The sequence below is a fragment of the Cavia porcellus genome, unplaced genomic scaffold (assembly GCF_034190915.1).
Source record: "Cavia porcellus strain 051 isolate PalLab524CR breed Dunkin Hartley unplaced genomic scaffold, mCavPor4.1 scaffold_24, whole genome shotgun sequence".
NCBI classification, from domain to species: Eukaryota; Metazoa; Chordata; class Mammalia; order Rodentia; family Caviidae; genus Cavia; species Cavia porcellus.
In genome coordinates, this window is record NW_026947507.1 from 13016073 (window position 1) to 13029021 (window position 12949).

The window sequence follows — 12949 nt, forward strand, 5'->3', positions numbered from 1 at the left end:
CACTGTGCAGGAAGGGCGGAGGGAGGCGGGAGCGCGGAGGGAGGCGGGGAGGGAGCGGGCGAGGAGGCGGGGGGCGGGGGGATTTCCAGGCTCGGCGCTTCGCAGTTTCCTCTCCTTGTTTTGCTTTCGATCTGGACTGTTCTCAGACAAGCCGGGGAGTAACTTTTAGTTTTGCTCCTGCGATTATTCAACTGACGGGCTTTCGTTTCCATTTCACACACCCTAGCAACACTTATACCTTGCGGAATTGTATTGGTAGCGTTGAAAAAGCACACTGAGAGGTAACATTTTTCAAATAATAGTTGTGACTGTGCGTGTTTCTCTCGAGGGCATGTTTATGGGGACTGGAGGAGCTGTGTGTGTATGCGTGTCCCGATGCTTTGACACGGTGTTTCGTGGACGGAGAATGACGGGGTTCATAAATATTAATACTGATTTCTGGAGGAACAGTCGGCGCAATTATGGAAAATCTGAATTTAGGGGAAGCAGGTTGTGCTGCTGTTGCTACTGGCACTGGGGCTGCTAAGGCTGCAAGGAGGAGGAGGAGGAGGTAGGAAGGGAGGAGGAGGAGGAGGAGGTTGGTAGAGGTTTAATTTCACTTTTGGATTTGCAGATGTGGAGAGGTGGCTCCGCGGACGCAGACCTGCTCTGTGTGGTTCTGCGCCCCAGGTGTCGTGGGTGGGGGTGCAAGTCCACCCGAGCGGGGCCTCACTTAAAACAAGATTGCCGTGTGTCTGTCTGTGTGTTTGCAGCCGCCGTCGCGCTCGGAGCCCGAGGAGGGCAGCGGGGCTCTCGGTGCCCGGTGGCGGCGCCTCTCTCCGGGCAGCCTCCGGCGTAAATAAGCAGGCGCCCGCCGCCGGCTGCCCGCGCCCGGCCCGAGCGCCTCCCGCCGCGGGGTCGGGGAACTTGGGGGCCCGGCAGGAGCGGCGGAGCCGGCCGGCGGGCTGGGCGCGGGCCTTCCCGGGGGCGGGCGCCGCTCGGGCGGTGCTCGGAGGGTGCCGGGTCCTCCTTCCCGCCGGCCGGCGCTCGGCCGGGCGCCGGGGCTTTGTCGCTGCACTTGTCCCGCGCGGGGGCGCGGAGCGCGGGGTCACCGGCCTGGCCGCGGCCTAGCGCGCCGCCTCCCGTCCCGCGGGCGCCCCCCGGCCGGCCTGCGCGCTGGGCCCGACCCGCCTCGGCCGCGAGCGGCGGTGGGGGGGAGGCCGGGCACCGGGAGGCGGCGGCGGGCCGCGCGGGCGACGTCCCCGGGGCCCGGGCTGGGCGGCGGTGCGAGCGCCCGCCCCGTGCCCTCCGACCCGCTCGGCGCCGGGTGACATCGCCCCCGGCCGATCACGGTTGGTGCAAAGCCGCGGCCGCCACTTCCTCTCGCCGCGCGGGCCGGGCTCCCTCGGAGCGATGCCGGCCGCGGCCAATCGCGGCGCCCGCGCTCCCGCGGCCCGGCCTGGGGCCGGCGAGCCTCCGCCAGTGCCGGGTGTCGGCGGGCCGATCCGTCCCCCGCGCCGGCACCCCTGCTGGCCCGGCTCCGGGTGCGTTTGGCGCCTCTGAAGGAGGCGAGGGAAGCAGGCTGGTGGCCCCAGCCGGGCGCGAGGACTGTGTCCGGGCACCAGGTGAGACGCCCGTTTCTGCCGGTGGAGTCGGGACGCTTGACGACGGACTATTAAATGTGGCTCCTGGCACTGGCGGTCGAGCTCACCGCGTATTAGCAGAGTGTCTTTCTTTCCTGGCAAGCCCTGCAGTGTTTGAAACTTGGAGGCATGGTGCCCGCTCCCTGCCCCTTGAGTCTCCTCCCTCCAGTGTGGGCACTGGGTACTGCTCCCTGTCCTTGCTGTGGCAGAAGAACATGTAGCGTCGGTGTAAAAGAGGCAAAGTGGTGCTGACATTTTCCTTCTGCCACTGCCCTCCCTGTGGCTGTGCGTCGGTCTGCTTTTGATGAATGGCTCAGGGTGGAGGATAGTTACATTTCCTGTTGTGGATTTTCAGGAATCACCAAAGTTGCCGTCTAGCCTGCAGTCATTTATTAGTTTTCAGATGACTGCAAGGAACACTGGAATTTAGCAGCCTGTACTTCCTGGTGCACAGGAGCAGGTGGGACCACGGTGGACGTTCAGGGTGTGAGAAGCCAAGCCAGTCCCTCACCAGGGCCCCCAGCCTGACCCTATTTAACTTCCTCCAACACACAGATTCAGGACTCTCTGGTTTCCTCAACCCCCTTTCTTTCTTTTTCTGGGTGTGGGGTGGGGTGGGTGGGTAAGGGGAGGATACAAAAATAGGAACCTAAAAAATCCTGAAAAACTTTTCTGAGGTAGCTTCAATAGATGGCTTGTATTGGCGTCTGTTGGGGTAACCTTGGAACATCTATTGATTGATGAGGCAAAGTCCGGAATTTCACAGTAATTAGTGAATGATTGTAATTTATAACTTAGCCTGTTGCGTAAGAAGTTAGATTCTGGCCTCTTAGATCCAAGAGTGCTTGTCCGTTATGATTTGTAACTGCTTCTGTATATTGAACATTTACGTATTTCCCTCTCAACGAGTTGTCTTTTTTTCTATTGATCTTCACAATCTAGAAATAACGTTCCACATATTTTAGGCTTAGTTACCTGTAAAAATGTCATCATACTCAAAAATAAGGAGTGTAGTAAAACCTTAGGCAAATTCTGACAAATGGTTGCCATAAAGTCCTGACCGGATTGTGAGCTGTGGTCCTACTGTTTGCTTACCCTATGTCTTGAAATACTTTATTTAATATGCCAGAGCTAAAGATGTTTAAACTCAGTGGTGGAAAATGTGAAACTTTGAATATTCAGTATTTGATGTGCATCAATTTTTCTCATATTGCCAAGGATATTGTATTTTTATTCTTGACATTATCCAGTATAAGCTTTGTTGTTTTTAGAGTATTTTCACATTATTTCCTTTTGATAGTGCACAGACCACTGAATTCTAAATTCGGTATCTGGGTCATGGTTCCCTTATCTGCCTTCTACCAAAATAAGCACGCCAGGGAATTATTTCTGTGTTTAATAAATATGTGTAGAATATTAACTGTGCACTAGACGCAGTGCTAGGCAGTGTAGATCCACCTGAGAACTAGAAAACCTCTTTACTCTCTTCTAGTTTGTGAGCGGTTGACAATAAACAACTAAAAATAAACGGGGTAATTATCTTTTGGGATTAATTCTACAGAAGGTAATAGTAATTATGCAGATAGGACTGTTTCCAAGAACAATCAAGATACTGTGTATGAAAAAATATTTGGGTAAGTTATAGCAATCACAAATGTGGAACGCATTAGCTATCAGATTATTATTCAAGTTAAAAAAAAAAAGTCAAGGAATCACCAGTGGATCAGATAATTGACTTTCTTATAAAGAATTTCTAGCAAGAAAAAAATTTTACTTCTTCTGAAAGTGTGTAAATAATGTTAAGAATCAAACCTATATAATATATATATATTATATAAAAAATATTTAACAATGAAATATATTATCAGTCTAATCTTTTTTTCTGGCAAAAGAAAAGTTAGGAGGTATCCATGGAGATGAAATGTTGGAAATAACAGTGATTGGGCCAGTGTATTTTTCCCACTTTGTATCAGTAAAACATCTTTCCAATCCTTAGTGTGCTTTGGTCTGAATTTTCTTACCCGTGTGTCACAATTCCATGTCCGTTATTAGACATTCACTTAACTGATTTCAGTATTTTGCTATACCATCTTTCAAGGGACTTTCAGTTAACTTACTGAAAACTTACTATGTATGTAATAGTATATATGATAACATGTAAAAATACATGTATATTTGTTATGTACTATAAAATACTATATTGAAAATTGTGAAACATCAGTATTGAATAATGAAGAGTTTCCTCTGTGTGGGGCACTGTGTTCCATGCCACAGTGGAGCAGGAGGTCAGGGCTTTCTGCTGCTGTCTGCCCCATTTGTGCCCTGCGGTTGGCCTCAGTGGATCAGTGTTAGATATGGAGGCTGAGCTGAGGAATAGCTTTTATGGTGGGTGCGGCTGATAAGGAAAGAAGGGACTGAGAAGGTTTGCTTGGACTTTGATTTGTCCACAAAGAATGATAAATTACCTGTATAAAACAGACTTAAACTTGAAACCAATAATATTTTCTAATAAAGTACTGAAGAAAACATGCATCAGGAAATCCACCCCCACACTGCAGACGGGGGGAGGCGGCAAGGTTGACCCGAGCAAGCAGGCTTGCGATCCTCAGCTTTTTTTACCTTCAGAGATTCCCTTTAAAATGACTACCCCACCGCAGATGCCATCTTTTTGACAAACTGTCTCTGAAACAAATTGGTTACCTACATAAAACTTCCTAAGAAACCTACATGGGCCCCTCTATATTACATGCCTTTCAGTTAGAACTTCTGGCCTGCTTGAGAAAGCTAGTATTATCAAGTCTAGTTAATCTTACTCCAGCCAACTGTGGAAAACCTTGGAGTAAAGAGTAAGGGCAGATCCATGTTAGATAAAGCCACAGTCCCTCAAGCTTCCTGAGGTATGAAACCAGGAGGACCTTTCCCCAGAATGCCAAGTTCTGTTGGGCATCCAGAGACCCCATGCAAATATTGTACATGAAGAATAATTACATAATTATAGTAGCCTATGCACCGAGTGTGTTCATGGTACTCGGATATCACGCTGTCTCACATTTATTAGATATTCCTTGACAAGCAGCTATGGACAAGGCTCTGTAGAAGTGGGAGGTACAAGAACTCAGAAGCACGGAGTTCACTCTTCCTGCTTTGGTTAACTCTCTAGTCACACCTTTGGGACCTTACTGGCTTGATAGCCCTGTCAGCCTTAGGTGCCAGGAGGTATGTGTGTTCTGAGAATGCTCTGGGGAGGGAACTTACCGAAACCAATGGAGACCCTTTAGGCTTGAGGCTGTCTGCAGCCCTCCCTCCCCTTCCCCTCCTCTCCTAAAAGGACCACCCTCCTACTCCCCATTGTGTCAAATGCCCATCATCTCCCCAAGGTGTGTGGGCCAGAGGCAGGCGAGCCAAGCAACTCCTAGGCCCAAATCTGAGCTCTTTGGTTGCCTCTGAGACCAGGCTGTCCTGGAAAGCAAACACATGGAACCTGTTTCCACCTTGCCACATGTTAAGCAGCACTTGGAATAGGGGAGCCTCTGGGGACTCTGTTGGCTCTGTTCATGTTGATCTTGCTAGGCACACAGAAATCATGGATGTGGTACTTTGAATTTTGTTTCTTTTCTTTTTTTTTGTGGTACTGGGAATTGAACCCAGGACCCTGTATGTACGGGGCAAGCTCTCCTGTGCTGAGCTACACTCTTTGCTCTGGATTTTTCCTTTTTTGTTTTTTTGAGACAGGATCTGGCTTTGCAGTTAAGGCTGACCTTAACTCACTGTGTAACCCAGACTGGCCTTGACTTGAGTGCTGTTTCTGCCTCAGTCTCTCAAGTGTTGAAAAGTGGTTGAAATATTACAACCTGTTTTGTTTTGTTTTAGAGAGGAGAGAAGGATTTTGTTTTACGGGCTTGTCTCTTGGTCCAGGAAGGTCAGAATTATGCATTTGTTGTTTTATTTTCTTTTCTGTTCTGGGTTACATTCGCTTATCAGTTTAGCATTCAGCTTCTGTAAACAATTAAGAACTTGAGTCAAGTGAAGACTGTCTCCATAATGAGAAACAGAAGGCTCACCTGGGTCTTTCTGATGTTGGACTCTAAAAACTTTCATCTCATGGGCAAGACCAATTTAGTCCAACAGAAATCTTAATTTAGGGTTTTGTGTGATAAAAACCCATGCAGTTCTCATTAAACATTTTGAGAGTTAACGACTTCCTATATAATTTTCACAAATAATTTATTTTCAAGTACACTTAGCAGTCTGTTGCTATCTGTAACAGCATTTGATACTTGCACACTTGATGTGATCAAAGGGAAATGAACTCACATATTATTTTGTCTTTATCAAGCTTATGGATGTCAGGTTTTTGGAGGAACCCAAAAAAAGTACTTTGTAGATAAAAAAAACATTGTCGTGACCCCGTAAGCTTAGAATCCTACTGACTTTCCCTTTTGGAGAGGATGATATTTTGAGTGAGAAGGAACAGCATACGAATTGCTTTATTTCAAGTAATATCTAGCATGTTATTTCTGGAAGAGTTTTTTTCCTCCTTAGTCTAGATTTAGTGAAGAAGAAGAAAAGAATTACCGAGTGAGAAGAGTGTCCTAACACCTTGAGGTGGTGTTAGTGGGGTGATGGAATAAGAATGGGATTGAGTTGGAAAGTGAAAGTTGGGGGGTGGGGTAATTAACAAAAGAAAAGGCAGAGAGCAAAACAGCAGTTTCTGAATTCCTGAGAGAAACCGACAAGTAGTAATCAGGCCAGCAGATTTTCTGTCTTTGCACAAATATCTTGGAAAGCCTTTTGGAGGTGAAGGGAGCAAGCTGATAGTTAATTAAATGTAGATCAGTGACCAGTTGGAATACTGGCAGACCCTGTGCTTTTTGACCTTCCAATTACTTTGTATCCTGGGGATCTTACAGTCTGATGGGAAAACTTGGAGACATCAGCTCAGTTTATACAAGTAAACAAGGAGTTGTGGGTGCTTGTCCCTTGGGCATGGGTGAAATCACCTTAGAGATACTGGGGTTGAAGTACTGTTTGAGGATGATAATCCTGATTGATATCCATGTTGTGAAACCCCAGACTCAAAGTAAAATCAGTCTTGGGGGCAATGATGGGCCCTCAGAAGAAAGGGGTATGTTAATAAAATTAATCAGAAATAGCGTGATAGTTCTGGGGTTCTCAATTTTTATTTATGCTGGTCTTACTTGGTTCTCTTTTACTTTTATCAGACTATTAGAGGCAGGAAAGTAGAGTGGACTGATTTTCTGCTTTCCTAAAGAATATGTGGCACAAATTAAGATTGAACTGTGAACACCAAAACTGGGTACTGCCAGCATGCTACTGGAAATTAGTACTCTGCACTGTGGTTGGGATTATACAATGAAAGAAACATTGTGGAGTTTAACAACTGTTACATAGTAAAAGACTTAAAAATGTTAAACTTTTTCCATTGTGCTGCTTCTAGGAACCTATTTGCTTGGAGTAACCAGAGGTAACAGAGATTTATATTTGAGAATGTTTACTGAATTAGCTTTTGTTACATGAAAAGTTGGAAACAACTTGATTAATCAACAATAAGAAAGAAATGCATAATGAATAACAAAGAAATGAATTATAGCAATTCAGAATGTAGATAGCCTTTAAAATTCAGTGTGTGTGTGTGTGTGATGCTGGGGTTCAAGCCCAGAGCTTTGAGCATGCTAGGCAAGTGCCCTACCACTGATCTATATTCTCATCCCCAAATTCATGTTTTTGAATTGCATTTAACAGTGGGAAATATTTCATATATATTACTATAAATATTGAGTGAGGGGAAAGAGTATTAAATTATGTCCCCAGTATTCATATGTGAGCATTTGCGTGTAAAATATTCAAAAAATCTGCAAGAAAACATCATTTTGATGTTGAATTGTGTTTGGCTTGTTTTGCCCCTGAAAAGCTTTGTATTTTCCAAATTTAAAAAATAAGCACAGTTATTCTTTTAACCAGAAAGTGTTTTTGTGACAGTGTTGAAGTATCCCGTTTGACTCCACCTATGGTACACCTAGGATTAGGAAAAGTGAACTGGAGGGTGCTGTGCATGATCTTTGCTGTTCTGGGCTCTTTATGCTGCTGTGTATTCATCTCTAGAAGCAGGATTTGCCTTAACTAGCCACTGCTAGCAGCCACCACTGTCTCCATACAGCTCTTGGTAACTGATGTTGCTGAGACTGGTAACTCTTTGGTGAGGTTGGCCCATGATGATTTTGCCAAGAAATGTGAAGAGTCTGGGATGTTATCCTGCATCATACTTTTAATACGTGGTCTAAATTAACTAGTAGTGTGAGGATATTAATATGAGTAAAAATTACTATTGTAAAAATACAGAACACCTGAGCAAGAGAAAAGAATTTCTTACTGATATTTATAACTAGGTCAGTGATTATAATGACTCTCACACTTACATCCTTTGGGGATGCTATGAAGCTGGTGCAATATGGGTGTGTTTGTCACTCTGTAGTTTTAATCAGAGCAGTGCTCTTCAGGAGATAAAGAGATTTTATTATCCTTTTGGATGAGAGCAGCTATTTTAGACAAATGGCTACAGATCTAAGTTTCATGGTATGTGAAAAGTAAAATGTTTCTAACCAATGTTTTCCATCATTACATTGTATACCTTGACTAACATCTTTGTACCTTAGGTATTTCCATGTTGCACATCCATCTTTACAAGTCTCCCGTTGGGGATTGCAAGAAAGAGTGAATCAGTGTGACTGTAACTTTTTATAATCAAAGAAGATTCCAAATATCTAACTTTTACCTCAAAGCAAATCAAAACAAAACAAACAGGAATAACAAAAAACAAAACCAAAAAACTGTCTTACTCCCTTTTTGGATGTGGAGATATTTTTGAATTATTATGAAACGAAAGTTGGGTGTAAGCGTTTTGAGTTCAGAGGCTGCCAAAGCACAGCCAAGCGGTGTGGGGAGAACTGACTGGGACAGCGCAGTCCAATACAAATACAGTGTGAACCGCAGATATATTTCTGATTGTTTAGTAGCCACATTAGAAAAGTAAAAGAAGCATATGAAATTAATTTTAATAGGTTTTATCTAACCCATTATATCCAACATCATTCCAATATCAACGATGTGAAAATACTAGAGATATTTTACATTGTTTTCATACTGGAAAAGCCCAGTGTCTTTTTTCCTGCAATGTCTTAATTCAGCCCATCTACATTTCAAGCACTAATAGACAGAGCTGGCAACTGGCTACCATATTGGATTGGAAATGAAGATGTGAAGGGAAATATTAGGGGGAGGACTTTAAATGTGGAACACAATTTTAAATATAGGACAAAACCTAAAAGGACTAAAGGAAAGCATCATGATTGTTTAATTGTAACTGCCTGAATCTCCCTTGGCCTCTCCTCACATATCTTACCTGATCTCTTCAGCCTAAAATAATAAAATGCTCTGAATTCCTCCAGAAGTAGGGCACGGCATGTGCCATTCTGATAACCATGAGCGCAATACACGTGTCGATGAATCTTCTGTAGGTTGATTACTTCGAGTTTCATTTCTGTCACTTACGCAGTACATTATTTGAGAGCTTGGATCGGGTCATGTTTCTTTGCATTCCCCACCAGTACTTGATACGCAGTAAGAGCTAGACAAATATTTGTTGCCTTGCTTTTCAGCTGGAATGCAAAGGTTAGCTAGGAAGGCTTAACTCCAGCTCAAGACAGATGCAGATCTGCTGTGTTAGAGACCTAAAGGTGTATGTATTGAGCGCATAAACACTGAAGATCGTCACTTTGCATTAGGATTTGTCACTCTGTATTAGGTGTTCAACACTGAGAAGGTGAGAAATTGTTTGATTTTTCTTCTTTGTGCCCAGACCTTTAAAAGAATCTTATTTTAGAAGAAGGTTAGAAAGAGGTGAACTAGAGAGGCAGAAAAAAGAATTGAATGTATTAAGTACATGTACAACTTCGCACAATGAACAGAATCATTATTTACTGGGCACACATATTAATAGCAATAAAAATTTAAATAAAAAAGAAAAAAATATATTTTAATTCACTTCTCTGACATTTCAGCCCTCATGATGATGTTTATATCTTCTTGTACATATAAGTAAGCTATTTATGGTGATGAACAATGATGTATATATATTTGAGGTTTTTTTTTTTTTTTTTTTTTTAGTACTGGAATTGAACTTTCAACCTCACACTTGCCAGGCAGGCGCTCTGTCCCTGAACTGTATCTCCAATCCCAATGATACACATTTGAGAGCCACTGTATTCTTTGTGGGATTCTTTATTAACAATAACTTTGCTAATGTTTTTAGCCAACACTTTCAGCACATAACATACATTCAGTAAAATTCTTTTGAAATCAAATGTGGTATTTCACAGTTACCTTCATTTGTTCTCTGTGACTGTAATTGTTGAAGCAATAGACTTGTCCAGAGGCAATTTATTTTTTACTGAAGCCTACCTAAGAACTGCTTAGGTAGCTTTCCTGTGCAAGATTAAACGCGACCTTCACAGAATCATGTTAGCAGGGCCAGCAGCTAGAAAAATAAAGACTAAACCAAACCTCCAGCAACAAAATTCCCAGCTGCTCAGTGGGTCAGAGCTTTTCTGATTGCTTTCTTCCAATAAAAACACTGTGGATTGGTTTTAAGTGAATTCTAGTAGGTTTGGGGATTTGCAACTGACAGAAGAACAGAAAAACATAATCTCTTTTTAAAATAATAATCCCGAAGGCTGGTCCTTATTGACTGTTTCTTGGGATGTTGGGAATTTATTCATAAGTGGAAATTTAACTTCTAGGCACTATTTAGCAGACCTGTCAAGTTAAGGAGCTCTAAATAGGAAGGAGGGTAAGGACATCTAAATAGAATGGGAGTGGAGAAGTCTGTCAGAAGGCTATTGTCCCACCAGAACGTGCCTGGGAGTCTGTGATGTTCCAGTGATCCCAAGGACCCACAGTGGTGACACTGCCTGCCCCCTTCGTCCCATTGCAGAATGAAGGTGGAAACTTGGGGCCCCTGCGAGGAAGGCCCCAGCAGGGAATGTAGGTGAACTGCTCCTTCAGCTTTTGGGTGTGGTCATTCTGGGCACTGGTGTGTTCAGGGTGAGTTGAAAATATAGGAGAGGATTTGCTTCTCTTACAGGTGTTTTGAATAGATCACGAACTCTTCTTTGCAGTTCTTGAAAGTCGGGTTGCAGTTTGGGAGGTGGGGGTAGAAGAGGCTGCTGAACTGAAACAACCGGCTATCTTGATCATTTAGTCATTTAATTAGTGCGTGTTAATTCAGTACTAACTAAACATCGAGGGAGATGTAAAAAGGAAGAGACTCAGTCAACTTGGATTTCACTTGGCTGGGTTGAGGATGTGGTCTCCAGTCTTCTAGGAGAAGAAATTGTCCAGACGGAAAAAACAAAAGCAAAAGATTAGACATAGAAGACAACAGCTCCTACAGGGGTTGTAGATTTTTGCCGAGCCCCTCCTCCCATCTTGGTGGTACTGAGTACCGGGCTTTATCTCCAGCGGTGTTTATTTGTTTTTGGGACAGGGTCTCAGTGGCCTAGGCTGGCCTTGAACTTGTGTCCCTCTTTCGACAGTTTCTGAGTGCGACAGTTTCCTCACATCAGGTTGTCCGAGATTGTAGGAGAAGCCACAGTGACAGTGTGACAGGTGTTTTGAGTGAGGGGTTACCTTGTATTTTTTAAAAATCCAGATTCTGAGTAGAATGTAAAGTAGGTGTGAAAGCACACGTTGTTACTGTGTTTTCCACTGTGAATCTTACCATCCATGTGGGTTTGTTTGTAGAACCTTTGTTTGGAGTCTTGTCATTCAGGAAAGTTGAAGTAGCAAGTCTTGATAGTTATCTCCCCTGTCTCCTTTCCCTTTCTGTCAGCCTATATGCTGTGACTAACTCTTCAATTTAATAAGTACAGTCCTCTCGCCCTGAACTCCCTGCAGGCTTGTACTTGGAGAACCTAGCTTTTGGTGTGATAAGTGGTATTTTTCTTCTCACATCATTTGAGAAGACATCACCAGGAAAGGGAAATGGATTGTTCATTATCTTTAAAAACACATGAGCATTTTTGTATGTGAATGTGTGCATGAGAGACCGTGTAGCTCTAGTGTGTACAATGGTGCCTCGGTTCACGAATTTAATCTGCGACCAGAATCATGGAAAGAATTAAGATCGTGAACTGAGGTATCACTGTACTTCAAATCACCTAATTACAAGATAGTTACTATCCACAAGAGGACGGAAGGGAACAGAAGCAGCAAATTTATAAAACTTACCATTATCATCAACTTTAAGTATACAATTCAGAGGTGAAGTATGCTAGTTTCAAAAGTTTTTTATTGGTGCACCTTTGCAGTACATAATGTGTACACTCCTGACGTGGAGCTGGTGCATGTGCAAGACACAGTTTAACTTCTTTTTTCAGCTTTTTTTCCTCTTCTCCTTCGCCCTCCATCTCTTGATCCCCTTCCGTTGTGCAGCCGTGGCCAGTGCTCTGACCTTTATCAGAAACCAGAAAGTCTGTCACCCGATCAGTGACTGTTCCCTCAGCCAGGCAACTTTGTGCCTCAGTCAGTGTGACTGTTGCAAGTACTTATATATATGTATTTGTGTGTCTTTTTTTTTTTTTTTTTATCAGTACCAGGGATCGAACTCATGACCGCTTGCTTGCAAGGCAGGTGCTTATGCCGCTGTGCTAAGTCCCCAGCCCCCATATATGTATTTGTTTACAGCATTTGTTTTGCAGTACTGGATACTGAACCCAGGACTTTCACACTGAGCTGCATTCCTACCCTTATTTATTTATTTCTTTGGAGACAAGTTCTCCTAAAGTTGCTAAGTTGACCAGGCTGGGCTTGAACTTACAATCCTCCTGCCTTAGCGTTTGTCCTTTTAAGATTGAATAAGTGTTCTACAATTTGTTTATCTTTTCATCTATTGCTGTACACTGGGGTTATTATTGCCTTCTGGCTATCGTGAGTAATGCGCCTGTAAATGTTGGTATAAAAAACCTGTGGGGTCTGGTCCCTGGTTTCAGTTCTTTCAAGCCACTGGAATTGCTGTATTGTATGGTAATTCTGTGTTTAAATTTTTTTTGTTGTTGTTGAGACAGGATCTTGCTGCGCAGTGCAGGCTGGCTCTGAGCTTTCTATGTAGCTCAGGTTGGTCTGAGAGTTGTGGCCATCTTCCTGCCTCAGCCTCCTGAGTGCTAGGATAACAGGTGTGTGCCACCTTGCCTGGCCTATGTTTAACATTTTGAAGAATCACCAAACTATTTCCATAGTGTCTCTGCCATTCA

At 43.7% G+C, this 12949-nt stretch overlaps 1 protein-coding gene across 2 annotated transcripts in view; it reads left to right on the plus strand.

Annotated features, from left to right (window-relative positions):
* Nucleotides 1-76: 76 nt before the first annotated feature.
* Irf2 (interferon regulatory factor 2) overlaps nucleotides 77-12949 on the plus strand; it is an 84589-nt gene continuing 71716 nt past the window's right edge. The window contains exon 1 of one of the 2 annotated variants that reach the window (XM_003469109.5): nucleotides 77-281. The gene's annotated coding sequence lies outside the window, so the exon portion shown is untranslated. Of the gene's footprint in view, nucleotides 282-1470; nucleotides 1605-12949 lie in introns of those variants that run through there. The other variant, XM_063234679.1, reaches the window with a different exon arrangement.